The 14227-nt window shown below is 38.2% G+C and overlaps 1 protein-coding gene across 5 annotated transcripts in view; it reads left to right on the top strand.

Annotated features, from left to right (window-relative positions):
* LOC117576893 (homeotic protein antennapedia) overlaps nucleotides 1–14227 on the top strand; it is a 120028-nt gene that overhangs the window by 68281 nt on the left and 37520 nt on the right. The window contains exon 1 of one of the 5 annotated variants that reach the window (XM_052007861.1): nucleotides 12771–13205. The exons of the other annotated variants lie outside the window; for them this stretch is intronic. The gene's annotated coding sequence lies outside the window, so the exon portion shown is untranslated. Of the gene's footprint in view, nucleotides 1–12770; nucleotides 13206–14227 lie in introns of those variants that run through there. 5 annotated transcript variants of the gene reach the window in all.

Raw genomic sequence — 14227 nt, forward strand, 5'->3', positions numbered from 1 at the left:
TATTTATTATATATATATACATTAATTTTCAAAACGAAAGTGAATACCGGAGCATGCCTAATAGATATTGAATTCATTTTGTCCTTATTATATATAATTAATTAAAATATATTAATTTTTTTGTAGAAAATATTATTCAATAGTTTGTTTTGGATTTCATTGGATACATTTTCTTCCTCTCACACTCTACTAAATAACCTAATGAAATTAACTTGATTAAAATTTAATTTTATATTGGAGAAAACGATTTTTAAAATGTAGTTTCATTGGTTAAAGTAATTTTTTAAATTTTAAATGAATAATATTATAGTTTGTTGTAGAAAACATTTACTAATGGAGTATTTTGATACTTATATGGTATTTTTTACTCATACAGTATTTTGTTACTCATATAGTTTTTTTTAAGCATATAGTATTTTGTATTTTGCTTGCCAACTTGACTTTGTTGCTCCACTGTGTGTCCTCGCTATTAGATGGATGCATGACGCATGACGGAGACTGGCTAAAGCCGGGCCAGACACCAACACACAACTGACACACACACACACATGTACACACACATAGATACACACACACACACACATGCGAAGATAGAAACACGCAAAGCACATGCAGAGCATTTGACTGACAAGCACTGCGAATGAGTTAGAGAGCTGTGCAAAGTGCGTGTGCCTGAGTGTGCGAATGTGTGTGTGAGTGTGGATATGGTAATGTGAGTATCTAACTTTGGCCACTTCAGACAGGTTGAGACACACGCGTAAAAACTACACAAATTGACGGGGCAATCGCTTAGCGGGGGCGCAGAAACTGCGAGAGTGAGAGAGAGCGAATCACAGTCAAAGCTGAAGTTGGAGTTGGAGTTCGAGTTGGTGCTGTAGGCCGCTAATCGCTTCAGCTGCAGCCCAGGGCACACGGACGGACAGACAGACAGACAGAAGGAGAGACAGTGAGGCAGTCGAACGACTGAGCAAAACTGACCAACTGCACAGATCATAGACGGCAGATAGCAGGACAAGCTATGGTGATGGAGATGAAGCTAGTGGAGGGCAGAGAAGAGAAGAGGGGGAGCAAATGTTCATGTCCATCCGGCTGCTTTGGTCGTCTGGCTGGTTGGCCACGTTCTGCCAATTCCAGGCAATTCTGCAGTCAAAGCGTTCGTATTTTGATTGATTTTAAATGATTATGGTTGACATTGATTTATGTGCGCCTCATGCATATATTGGGCCACAAGATGGCGATGGCGATGGCTACGGCGACGGCGACGGCGACGAAGATGGAGCCAAAGCTGTTGTTGTTTGGTGTTGGGCCAGCAGCAGGCGACTGACTCTCTATGCTCTCGCATGTGAAAGGTGCCCAACGCCAGTTCAACTGATTCGCACGCACCCGAAAGACCTCGGATGAAATCTCCGGGACAGAGGACAATAACAACATCGATGCCGATTTGGCTTAGAGAAGCCTTAGAAAGGCTGAAATGCAGAGAGACCTATTCAAAGCACGTTCCTGACCTAATATAAGTAAAAACGCCCACAAAATTACCACAAGCTGCGAACTTTTTTCTCCTTTGCTTGATTATGGGTTTCATATGGTCCACACACATATATTTGTTGGTCATCTTTGGAGCAGACGGTCAGCCAGCTTTCTTTGCCTCTCTTTTATTTTTGTTGAATTTTTGCCAATCGTTTTTTGGGCCTCTATTGGCATTTTGGCAGCTTTGCGCCCTCATTCCAGTTTTGCCTTTTCGATTTGATTTTAATGAATCGATTTGAACTGTGTGTGCTCATAAGTTCCGGGAAGCGACTAAATTGGATTACCATGTTGCCTCTCTGTCCTCGGTGATTGGTTTAACTGTGGAATGGAATTTGAACATGCAATAAACATGCAGGAAACCCTTCAAATAGTTCTTCGATAACGACTGGAGAAATAGCCAATTATTTACATAGTTATGTTATGCATTTAAATCATAAGTGAAACTGTCAGTTAAAGGTACTTTTTTGTGTTGTGTTGTTGTTCGTAACCGCTCCTTATTATTCCCATGAGTCACTCAAGCTGTCCATAGCCATAGACGGAGCTAAATATGAAAGCCAAAAGCAGCAAAACCTTGATTGAGAATTGCGTCACTTCATGTCACAGTCGTGTCACAATCAAATCAAATTGAAAATCGCGAAAAACTGTAACAACTTCATTCGCAATGAGCGATATAAATTTGACTTGAAGGTGCGTAGCTTACAAAGAAAAATGTCATAATATATATAGTATACCATATATGTTATATAGAGTGTGTACTGAGTACTGAACCGGTCTCCTGGTCAGCTAACAAAGCATCGAAAACGGACGAGCAAAAAAGCCGACAACAACGCAACAGGTTACCGAGAGCCAACGAGCCAAACAATCCCATCTCAGAGACCCCTCAGACGAATGAGATGAGGGGGTGATGGTGGTGGTGGCCACTACTTCTGTTGCTGGTACAACATATATCATAAATACGCATAACTCGTGCGCAAAAACGTCAGACGAATAAGGCAAAAAAATGCCACGCAACAATGCGCGGGGCCCAAAAGCTGCATTAAATTCATTAGCTGAGACTGAGACACAGAGACTCAGACTGAGACTGAGACTCAGACATAAACTGAGATGTGGAGTTGAAGCTGAAGTTGAAGTTGAAGTTGCAGTCTAAAAGGTGTCCCAGTGTCCACAGCGAGTACTCGACTCGCACTCACAACGCCACTGAGCGACGACGACTGATGTGAGGCACACGAACATGCATCAACTTCACTCGTTCACTCGTTCAGCTCACTTGGGCTGGCAAAAGAGAACTGAGGGCAGAGGCAAACTGACAACAATGGGTAACCTGGGAGCAATTGCTGCGGTGGCCTGGCATTTGGATCAGCGATTGAGTTATAACCCAGTCGGAGACCAAACTGTCCGATCGTGCCACATGGACATGCGACATTGTTGTAAGTGCACACAGATCAGATCAGCACAGCCACAACGTTGCACCAATTCCGCAGCCACATCCAATTGCAAGTCTTGACTTCAATTTCAATTGCGCGACCGCGGCACCTGATGAAGATGTCGAGATCAATGATCGCGGCGAGTTCATAAATTTGTTTTATGAAGTGCGAGCGACATTTGTAACGAATGCTCAACGATGCTCGATTACAGACACGTATTCGCTTTGTATTCGTAATTGTATTCATTGTGTTCGGTTCTGTTTTGCTGATGCTGATGTATGTTATCAACAAATCCTTTTGATTTTGGGTTGAAGACTTGTAGATGTCACTGTGAGAAGTTAATTATTGAATCTAAGTTTTAAGGAAACAATTCTGCCTTTTTTAATGATTATTATTTTTTTACTTTTTAATAATAATGTTTATATCTCTTACTATTTGACATTCTTAATATTGTTAACTTCCTTATATTCTTCTCCAATTCTTAAATCAACTTTCCAATTAAATTCCCTAATCCAAAATTCTTCGCCGCACAAACAAAACATGCATCATACGTGTGTGGAAACTTTGTCAGCAACAGATTTCCAATTGCTGCCAGCAATTCATTAGAAAATGCACAGCAACAACAACAAAATAAACTGAAAAAATCAACAAAAATGCTGCCATTAACTTTATGGCTAAAAATCGAAATCGAAACTGTTAGCAAACATTTTTGTGTGCACTTTTCTTCTTTTTTTTTTGTTTGGCCAACTCGCATTTTACTTCGAATCGGCGAGACGGCGACATTGTGTGTTGTCCCCTCAACAGTTTTCCCAGAATTTCCTCCCAGCTTTTTCTGCTGCTTTCTACGGGAACAAACGGAAACAACCCACGCGATGCTGGCGTTGCTGCCGGCCGGAGTGAAAATAATCGAATTACTTTCAACAGAATAATTTCTAATTGAAAAATATTGTAACTCATGTATGGGAGAGTGGCCAGCCGAAAAGGACGAGCTGCAGACAAATCCTGGAAGCCAAGCAGCCAAAACAATTCCCAGTCTCTGTCTCAGACTCGATTTGATTTTGCTGGGCAACGACATTGTTGTCATCTCGCTAGCTCGCAACTTTTGCCATGAGCTTTTCATTTATAATATTGTTTTTACTTAAAGAGACTGACTCTTTATTTGAGAGGGAAAGAGGAAACCCTCTCGAAAAAGGAAAGTGCTCGTAATTCAATTTCCTTGGCGCACGTGTTTAGTGTGACGAATTTTTAAGTGCATTTTACTTCATTACATAAATTCTTCTTTATACTATGTTGTTCTAATCAAATATTTATCTCTTTCTCTCTTTCCAGGTACGTTTCGAGAATTCGATTTAATGTAAGTGGTAAATATTTCAAAGTTCATCTAGTAGCTGCTTTTGAAGCCCATTTTCTGATCTATTCTTAGTCTATTATTTAAAAACATAAAGCAACTTAATACTTATTCAACTCATCGCAATGGTTCTCAAGCGTAACCAATTAAACTTTTGTAAGACAAACGAAACACAACCCAAAAAAATGAAAGAAACAAACCCAACCCAAAAAAAGGCCTACAAATTATTCATGAATAATTTTTCGAAATATTTTTTTGGGTATCCGCCTGCAAATTGCGTTTCAACACATTTTCAACGTGGAGAGAAGAAAAAAATGTGAAACAAAGGAATTAACTTAAAAATGGAAAACTTTAACAGACGCAGACAGACAGACGCATTCGCATTTTACATTTTCATTTCCATTTCCACTTCGATTTCCACTGCGTGCGCTTTCGACTTGAGTGCGTCGCGAGTCAACAATTAACATTTTCCATTTTCCGGTTGCCAGGTTTTTTGTTGTTGTTGTTGTTGCTCCATTGCTGCTGTTGTTGTTGTTACTGTGTCTTGGCACCTTTGTCTACTGCCTGGCAGGATATTTATGAATATTAATCAGCGTGCATGTCGCGGAAATGAACGCAAAAGTTTTCGCCCCCTCACACAGCATTTGCATTTGCATAACATCCCCGAAAACTACAAGTTCTGGGGCAGCCTCTAACGCCGTGGTGTCGTGGCAGCCATTTTGAAGCCCATTTTGAAAGCAATCAATCCGAAAGGCAGCCACTGTCCTTGCACAGGACACGCGCCATGCTGGAAAACGAAAAAAATAGAAAATCACTCTGAGTGACAGTTCGTCAGTTTGGTTCTAGCTCCGGCATGATTTTAGACACTTTTTCCCGCCCTTGCCGGCGCATAATGACAGCACCCCGTCTCACACACACACACGCACACTCATCCGTCATTGTCCAGGGGTGTTTTTTTTTGTGTGTGTGTTGTGTTGCTCGGCACACGCAGTCGAAAGTGTCCAAAAACGCAGTGCAAAGACAGCTCAAGGCAACGCAGTCCTTGCAAATGTATCTGTAACACTATCTGCTGTATCTCCAAAATGTATCTGTATCTGTAGCTGTATCTGCATCTGTGTTTTGCTTGCTGTCCAGTTCGTCCAATGCTATTTTTTTTCTTGCTATTTCACCCTCCAATCGCTCGTAGAACATATTCGACAAACACACACAAGACAAAAAAAAACCGGAACACGTTTCTAAAATTGAAATTCTTTTTTCGGCACTCAACAACAAGAGCTCGAGCAACGGCAACGGCAACGTGTAAGTGTAATCATGCCATGTACAGTTTTTGTATCCGTTCGCTGTGTGTTCGCTTAGATTGGAACATGTGCGTTGCCAACACCAGGCACAAGCGCAGGACAACAACATCGCTTGTCCTGCCGTGCAACCGACAACCGACTGGCATCCCCTACACCTCTGACTCCCCTCTCTTCCTCCCTCCAACTTGAATGTCGATGCCAGTGTCGAGCCTAGAGCTGCGTGTCCTTTTCTGGGTTTTACTCGTTCCTTGCTCCCTTTGAACAGAATGTCGAAATTGATATTCGTTAGAAAGAAAACATTTCAATTTTCACTTTGCCGTTTCAAGTGGCTTGAAGGCGTGTTCTCTCATCCCATCGTGAACAAAATGAAACCATTTTTATTTTTTTTTTTTGTTACAGTTGTTGTCTGGCATTTTCATTTCCATTGAAATTGTTATTGATATGCTGTGAACAATTAGATCATTAAATGCCAACAGGTGTGATTTATAGTGCACGATAATGACACTTAATTGCAAGCAATTAATTGCATTTATTTTTCAGTTTACAACTCAGCAAATGAATGCATAACATATTTTTGAAAGGGAATTCATTTACGAATAAATATAGATAAATATTAAGTATTATATGGTGTATTAATTATTGAGATTAAAAATGAGTATTTAATTTACTAAGGAATTTAAAGGGTGAATGGATTTATTTCCTTATAAAAATTATTACTAGACAACACTAAGTAAAAAGCATTTTGTTTATGAAAATTAGTTTAGTAGAAAAGGTTTCAATTAAACTATCCATCCAACAAAAATAATCAAAAATAAATCTGTTTAGTAAAATGTTCTCTCAATATTAAACCTTCTACCAATTTAATTTCATTTCACTTTTAAGAACAAATAAATGTAGTAAAATATATTATAAGCTTTTAAAATGCAACAAATTTCGCAGCACTTCACTTTCAACAATAAACAAATTTCCCCTTTTTATTTTAACCTTTTTATATCCAATTCTATTTTCCATTTACTCTTATGTATTTTAAATATAATATTATTTTTTTTTGTTATATTCATTACTTGAAAATTTATTTTTGTGGTAATTGGCATATCAAATGTTTTTGTTTACTACGCATTCCAAATATTAGTTTTCTTTGTTATATTCATTACTTGAAAATAATTTTTTGGGAGTTAGTTGACATCCCAAATGTTTTTCGTGCAACACAATTCAGTTGGAATCTTGTTGAAAGCCATCATTCATCTCCTCTGCTCTCGAGTGCAGTTCAATGATGTTTTTTTGTGCCTCACAACAATTCTATTAGCGTTAATTAATATTCAGTCACTCGGTGGAAGCAGCAGCAGCAACAACAACAACAACAATGAGTGGAACCACAAAACAGCAACCACGTTGCGACCAGGATGTTGCTGCCACATACTCCTCGAACATAGCCATAGCCATAGTCAGTGGCAACTCTTTGGGAATGGCAACACCCACACACACACACTCTCTTCGGGGGTAAGCCCTGATGTGTGTCTGCTACAGTACTCGAGTGTATGCCCCACAGCAGTCTGTGGCAGCCGCATGATGCCTGCCGCCTGCTGCTTTTGCCTCAGTCCCTCGATGTTGTTGTTGCCTGGTGATGATTACAATGATGGCCGTTGGTTTCCTTTTTGCCTTTTGCTTATTTTCGGCTCTTGTTGTGAGCTTTTGTTTGTGGATCTGGATCTGCCACAGACTCTCTCGCTCTGAATGTGGCAGTGGCATCGGCGTCAGCCTCAGCTTCAGCTTCAGTCTCAGCGTCAACGTCGACAACGGCCTCGGCCTTTTCGCTTTTTGGTTGATAATTTTTTGTTCTTGCTGTTCTTTTTTTTTTGGTATTTTTTTGAGTGTGCTATGTGTTGTTTGTTAGGTTTCGCTTGGCTTTTGTTTCGTCATGTGTGCATTTCATTTCATTTGATTTCCTATGGCGGTGGCAGCAACAACAGCAGCAACAACAGCAGCAACAGCGACGCAGTGCGCCCATGTTTGTTCTTTTGACAGGCAGTCAACCCGTCGTCATTTCATTTGTTCAGCAGCGCGCACTCAGCCATGTTCGCCCCGCTACCCAGCCAGCCACCACCACCACCACCGCAGAAGCAGCGGCAGCACCACCGCACCACCCGTTAGCTGAGAGAACTGAGAGCTCCAGAGTCAGAGTCAGAGGCAGAGCAAAACGCCGTTTCCTTTCCCTTTTCAGTTTCATTTCCCGTGTGCCTGCCTGCTGACTGCCTCTGACTGCCTGCCACAGCCAGCCTGTCAGTCTAACCAAAAGCAAGAAAGAGAGAGCACTACTCTGTGTGTGTGTGTGTGAGAGAGAGAGAGAGGGGAAGCGACGTCCGCTGGCCCGCTGTCCGGCCATTTTGATTTATGTGCGTTTCATTTCGTCGTTCAATACTCATATGCGGAATGTGGAATGTGTGCGGATATGGGAGTTTGGAATATCTTTCAGCCTGCTGCCTGCTGCCTTCTCCCTTCCCGCCTGCCACACATCCCTTGCCCGCATCTCAGGCTTTTTGGACGGAGAGAGCGAATGCGCCCATTAGCTGTGCATGGGAGGTTCTAATTTCGAGTCTAGTGGCTGCTGCTGCTGTTGTTGCTGCCAGGACATGCGCCACGTTACGATTTCTGATTTTCGTCTTTGTCAGCTTTGTGTGGCCAGGAGACACGGGACACGGGACACGGGTCGACCATGAGGAGAAAAGGGGGAACAAGGGTATCGGAGGACAGTGCAACCGCCCTCGTTTTTTGACTGGCATTTTTGGTGCGTAAGTTGAAATTTCAATTCAACGGATTTGGCCGGCAATTGTTTTTGATACATTCTCCATATATTGGACATTGTCCGTGTGCGATTTGATTTTCCATTCCATGGAGGGGAGCTAATGACGCCCCGCGTCAATGTCACTTAAACTGAAACTGTAACAGAAGCAGCAGCAACACAATCAGCGAGGGAGTGGGAATAAGAGTGGGAGTGGCATCAAAAGGGAAGTGAATGCAATCAAGAGAATTGTCTAGCCTAATGGATGTTAAATGTGCTTGAAACAGATGCCCAAATAAATTAAATTAACAGCGATGTTTCGCACAAAATGGCAGCACTTTTCACAGATTGTCAATTGCGAAAAGTGCAGCAAATAAATAATTTAGCTCGGTTTGATATGAGGGTAAACACTATTAACAAAACTTTTAATATTTGAAAACTATTAAATTCAATAACAAAAATGCTATAGAGTCATGAATTTTACTATCATTATTTAAAAAAAAATTTCATAAAATTAAATATAACCTGTATATCAAAAATCCACAACATAAGCATATGAATTTACTTATTTAAATAAATTTCAAACGTGCATAAATATTGTACGTAGCAAAAAGAATGGACAATTTCTTTCTATGAGAAGTGAACAACATTTTAAACATTTTTTTAAAAATGAGCAATCTGCTTAAATATTAATTTAACTTGAAAATAAATTTTTGTTCAAACATTTTTTTAAAATGGATTATAATTATTTTGAACTTTTTTTTATCTTATTAAAATCTTTAGAATTAAATTATAAATTTATATTTATCAGTTGTTTGTGTGCAGCTGCTGGTCTTAGGACTTGCTCATAATCGATTAAACTGACAACTGCAACAACTACAACAAAAACAACAACAACTGTTGCTCTTGTCGCGTTGCGAATGAATTAAATAAAGTTATCAACGTTGTTTTTTTGGTGCTGTTGTTGTTTTGCTGCTGCCTTAGTCAAATAAAAAGCAGAATTTAAGATTTATGGCTTCACGCAATTAGCGCTAAAATGTATGCAAAGGGATATTGAAATCAGAAAAAAATGAATATAAAAAAATAAACCAACAACTGCAGTTTGTTGAGTAAAATCGCCCCAGGAATAGAACTGAGTTGAGCTGAGACCGAGACAGGACCTTTAGCATAATGAAGCCATTCACGTGGCCCGGCGGCTGACCGAGCCGCAAACATCGAGAGAATCGAGAGCGACGACGACGACGACACTCTCGATGACTTCCACGTTTCCACGCTTTTCACTTTCAATTGTAGCTCAACTTTTTACTATTTCATGAGCTCTTTATCGCTGGCTCTCTCGCTTCCACACTGTCGCCGTGTCTCTCTCTTTCACTCGCTCTTAACAATTGCGCCGCCAAAAGCAATAAATCTTGTTGAACCCAAAAACAAAAAAAAAACAGAAACAACAAAAAATTTCGTGTTTGTTGCGTGCGCTTTTGGAGACGTCGACGTCGTCGTTGTTGGCGTCAGCGTCGGCATATTTGTATTTCATATGCATGGCGGTAATTTTTGTGATTATGTTGTTGTTGGTGTTGTTGCTGCTGTGCCACAACTGAAATTCAAGTTCAGCCTATTTCCCACAAAAACACAAAAAGAGAATCCGAAAGGGTTTTGCGGCAGCAAATTCAGAGTTGGGTCGCCAACTCCGCCCTGTGCAACCCCCTTTTTACCAAATGGCCAGCACCGAAATTGAATATATTTTAGAATTATTATATATTCATGACCACAATTATCGGCATAATATCAAAAGACGCTCATACCACTATGTGACTTTGTGACATTTTTTGAATTTCTATTATTTATTCACTGTTTCAATTCCGATTCAATCTGAATATGAATCTGAATCTCAATTTCAATTTAAAACTTTTTTATTATCTGTGTGCACGATTATCGCTTATCAATTGCATTCGCTCTAAGTTGAGGATAGCATATGTATTTATTAGCTTTTAATTTGCCTCAATGTGCACCTAATTTATGCAGTTTGATTCATTTTCATTTTTTTTTTTTTCTGTCAAATGCTTTAACTGCAATTATTTCGTTATTACTTCATTTGTGTGCTTAACAACATGCAGCCAACAAGTTTGCAGCGCGCGCTCAACATGCTGGCAACATGTTGCCAACGCGCTAGCAACACGCCTGCTGGGTAAATGTTGCGGAGGTTACAATGCTCGCCATGCAATAATGAAGAAGTTACGACTTCTCGTAGAAATAAAGATAGAGTCTTGATACTTTTTCAATTCTAATGAATATAAAATAAAACGTTAATTTTTTATAAATATTAAATTATTTCTTTCGATTAACATAGTCAATTTAGTTTCAATGATTTAAAAAATGAATATTTCTTTTTTCTTAAACATTTTCGCAATGTTTGCTGTATAATCTAATTTGAAAAATTTAAATAAATTAAAAAAATTTTAATTCAGAGATTTTTCGGAATAAAAGTTAAAACTAATGAATATAAAATAAAATGTTTATTCTTAATAAATATTAAATCATTTCGTTCAATTAAATTATAAATCGTGACCATTAACATAGTCAATTTACTTCATTTTATTTGTGTCCAATTTTATTTTTAATTCCATAATGTTTACTTTAATAATCCTTTTCTATGTTTACTATATTATTAACCCCATTTTCTCATTTAATCATATACACTATTTTGGAGTCCCATTTATATTGTAAATTTGTTTAAATGTAATGCAAAAGTAGTATATTTATAAATTTATTTTTATTTTAAGTTATGTTTTGAAAGATAAAGTTATTGCAGTATAATTTATATTTTCTTTCAACGAAAGAGTTTCAGTTTGTTGCTATTTCGATGGACCGCAGTGTGCTGCGAGTTCCGTTGCCCAAAAACAATGCCGCCATTTATCATTTTCTGTGTTGCCGGCTCGCTCATTCGCCAGTCAACAGCCAGCCAGAGGCCAGAGTCGCGCTCTCAGACTGTCGAGTTTGTCGAGGGAACGACAACAACACAGAGCAGGCAACACGTTTCGCGTGCAACATGTTGCCGTGTATCCATCCATAAGTTGTGTGTTGTTTCGTGAATGCGAAAGATACATGTTTACGAGCGTTTTACGGTTAGTTGTGAATGAATGAACGTGCCAAATAGACGTGTTGCCGCCGCTACTCGCAACTCGGTTGCTCGTTCTCGCGAACTTCATTCCAAAAAACTGACGTAAAAATTTTTTATCGTACCGAACAAAAGAATTCAAATCAAATACCAATAAAGAAAAAATCAATTTATATTTGCGCAATTTTAAAGAACTTTTTCGGGTTGTGTGTATTGTGTATTTTAATCGTTTTAAATATCGCAAAAGAAATCGCTAATAAGTCGAATTTGTACAACGCTGTATTTTTGGCGCTAAATGATGGAGGGCAACGTGTGGAACCGAATGAGTAAAAACTGTGCGCGAAAATGACATGGAAAATACGTAGAAAATCGAATGTGGACTGACAAAAGCAGCCGCAATCAAAAAAAAGAAAAAAAGGAGAATAATACAAATAATTCAATTTAATTGATTGTGTTCGTATTCGTAGTTTTGTTGTTGTATTATTTAATTCGAAACAATTGTTGCAATAACAATTGCGCCCAATTGCCTTATCAGCAGCCCGAAAACTGAACTCGCTCTTACACTTCGTTCTGCGGGGGCTGAGATGTCACCGGCAGTGGGACAACGACATCAACAACATCAACAGCATCAACTTCAGCAACAGCATCGACTCTTGACAATTTTTGGCGCTGGCTCAGCAAAAGCAAAACACCGAACTCAAAAAAAAAACGCAAACCTGAGAGTGAGACTGAGCCCTGAACGCAACTGATAAGCAACGTATGCTGATAAGCAGGCCAGACTGAAGGAGGCACAAGGAAAAGAGAAGGAGACACGAGACACGAAAGAGAGAGAGAGAGAGCTTCGCCGAATTGATTTTGACCGTGCATAATATACAATATATTTGTTGTTTATGGGTAGAAAACGCAAGTCGACCCGTCAACATCGAAATTATTTGCGTTTGCGTCTTCTCGTCCTTTCGTTTATCGTTCTGATTGCCATCGTTGTGGCGCGAGTTTTGTTCATTTTGCTTTTGTATCGTTTGCAAAATTTCAAGAAATTCAAAAAGTTCATCTCCCAATTCGACAACAACAACAATTCAATAACAACAAGAACAGCAACAGCAACGGAAACACAATCCAAAAACTCAACATCAAAACATTCGCAACGTTTCATTTGGTGATTTTTCTATATGTACATATTGATTGTGTGTATGTGTGTGTATAGTATATAAATTGTGCTTAGTTATCGTTTATAAATTCACCAAAAAATTGTGATTGTCGATTTTGTAAATAAACCAACAACAACATCAAATATAAATTATATATAAAGTAATCAACACTAAACGTAATTCGGAATCGGTTAATTTAAGTGTAAATCTCTAATAAAACGTCGACGTTTTTAAAAAGAAAATTGTGATATTAAATATATGTAATTAGACATACGCGAGAGTCTTAAGAAATCACGTCGATTTGTATATATGAATATATAGCCCGAGCGTATATATATATTTAACTAAAAAACAAAGAACATAAATATTTACGCACTTCACTAAGCTGAGCAGAGTACACAAAAAAATATATATCTATACATATATATATATATATAAATATAAATATATAGAAATATACACACTTATATATTTTGGGCACCGATTTTTACACAACCAAGACAACAACAACAACAAGCGGAAGACACGAATTATATCGAAAAAGACACGAAAACAATCACAGAACTAAGGTAAATATTTTCGTGTTATAAGATGTTATAAATATGAAAATATAAATATTATTAGTAAATACATTTATAATGTTAATAACGTGATTAAAACAAATTACAAAAATTATTAAAATATATTACGAACATAAATTATTTATATACCTGAAAAAATCATATTTATAGTTAGAGCTAAAACAATACCCCATTTATTTAATTGTGTTAAATATTTTGACAAATTATAATAATATTCCAATAGGTTTGCAATTGTAAATTCATGTTGAGAATCATGAACTTTTTCGATAGATATTTTCTTAATCCCGTAATTCAAATGGAATGCATTTTCTCATGCTGAACAGAGTTTCTCACACCACAAATACCTATTTTTTCTCGTCATTCTAATCAAGAGAGTTTTTCTAGTATCAATTAATTAATTAAATTTGCATAAACGCGTGTCGATAATACAAAATAATCACAGCAAAAACTCGCTCCCCCCAACCATATTTGCAAGCTATCAGATTTGCCTCATAATTGATGAGAAGGAAAGCGAGATTGGAAGCAAAAAGTAAAAAAAATAAAGTAGAGAAGTGAAGCGAAGTGAAGTGTAGTGAGCCGACTGATGTTATTCATGGCTAGTTGCGATTTAATTAGATCATTAAAACAGTTCATAAATCTTTTCGAAGTTGCCAGACAAACAAAGCGACACAGACACGTTTTACAAAACAAATTAGCTTGTAATCGGTAATCGCAAATCGTAGAATCGCAAAACGCGAAACGCGATTTACTATTTGCGATTTACGAATCTCGCATTGCAAAAATTGTAATGCGGCGAGTTAAACGCTTGTGTGGTTCAATAATCAAACAAGTTGTTCTAAGTAAATGGCAGCAAAGTGACACAAAATGATGACCACTGTAAGCGAAAGAGAGATAGAAAGAGAGAGACACTGCAAATACAGAGAGAGATAGCAAGAGAGAGACAACAATTTACAAGCATATGAAATAATTAGCGCATGGAGATGAAACGATTCAAATGCTGAACAGATAAG

This window comes from Drosophila albomicans, chromosome 2R (genome assembly GCF_009650485.2).
Source record: "Drosophila albomicans strain 15112-1751.03 chromosome 2R, ASM965048v2, whole genome shotgun sequence".
NCBI classification, from domain to species: domain Eukaryota; kingdom Metazoa; phylum Arthropoda; class Insecta; order Diptera; family Drosophilidae; genus Drosophila; species Drosophila albomicans.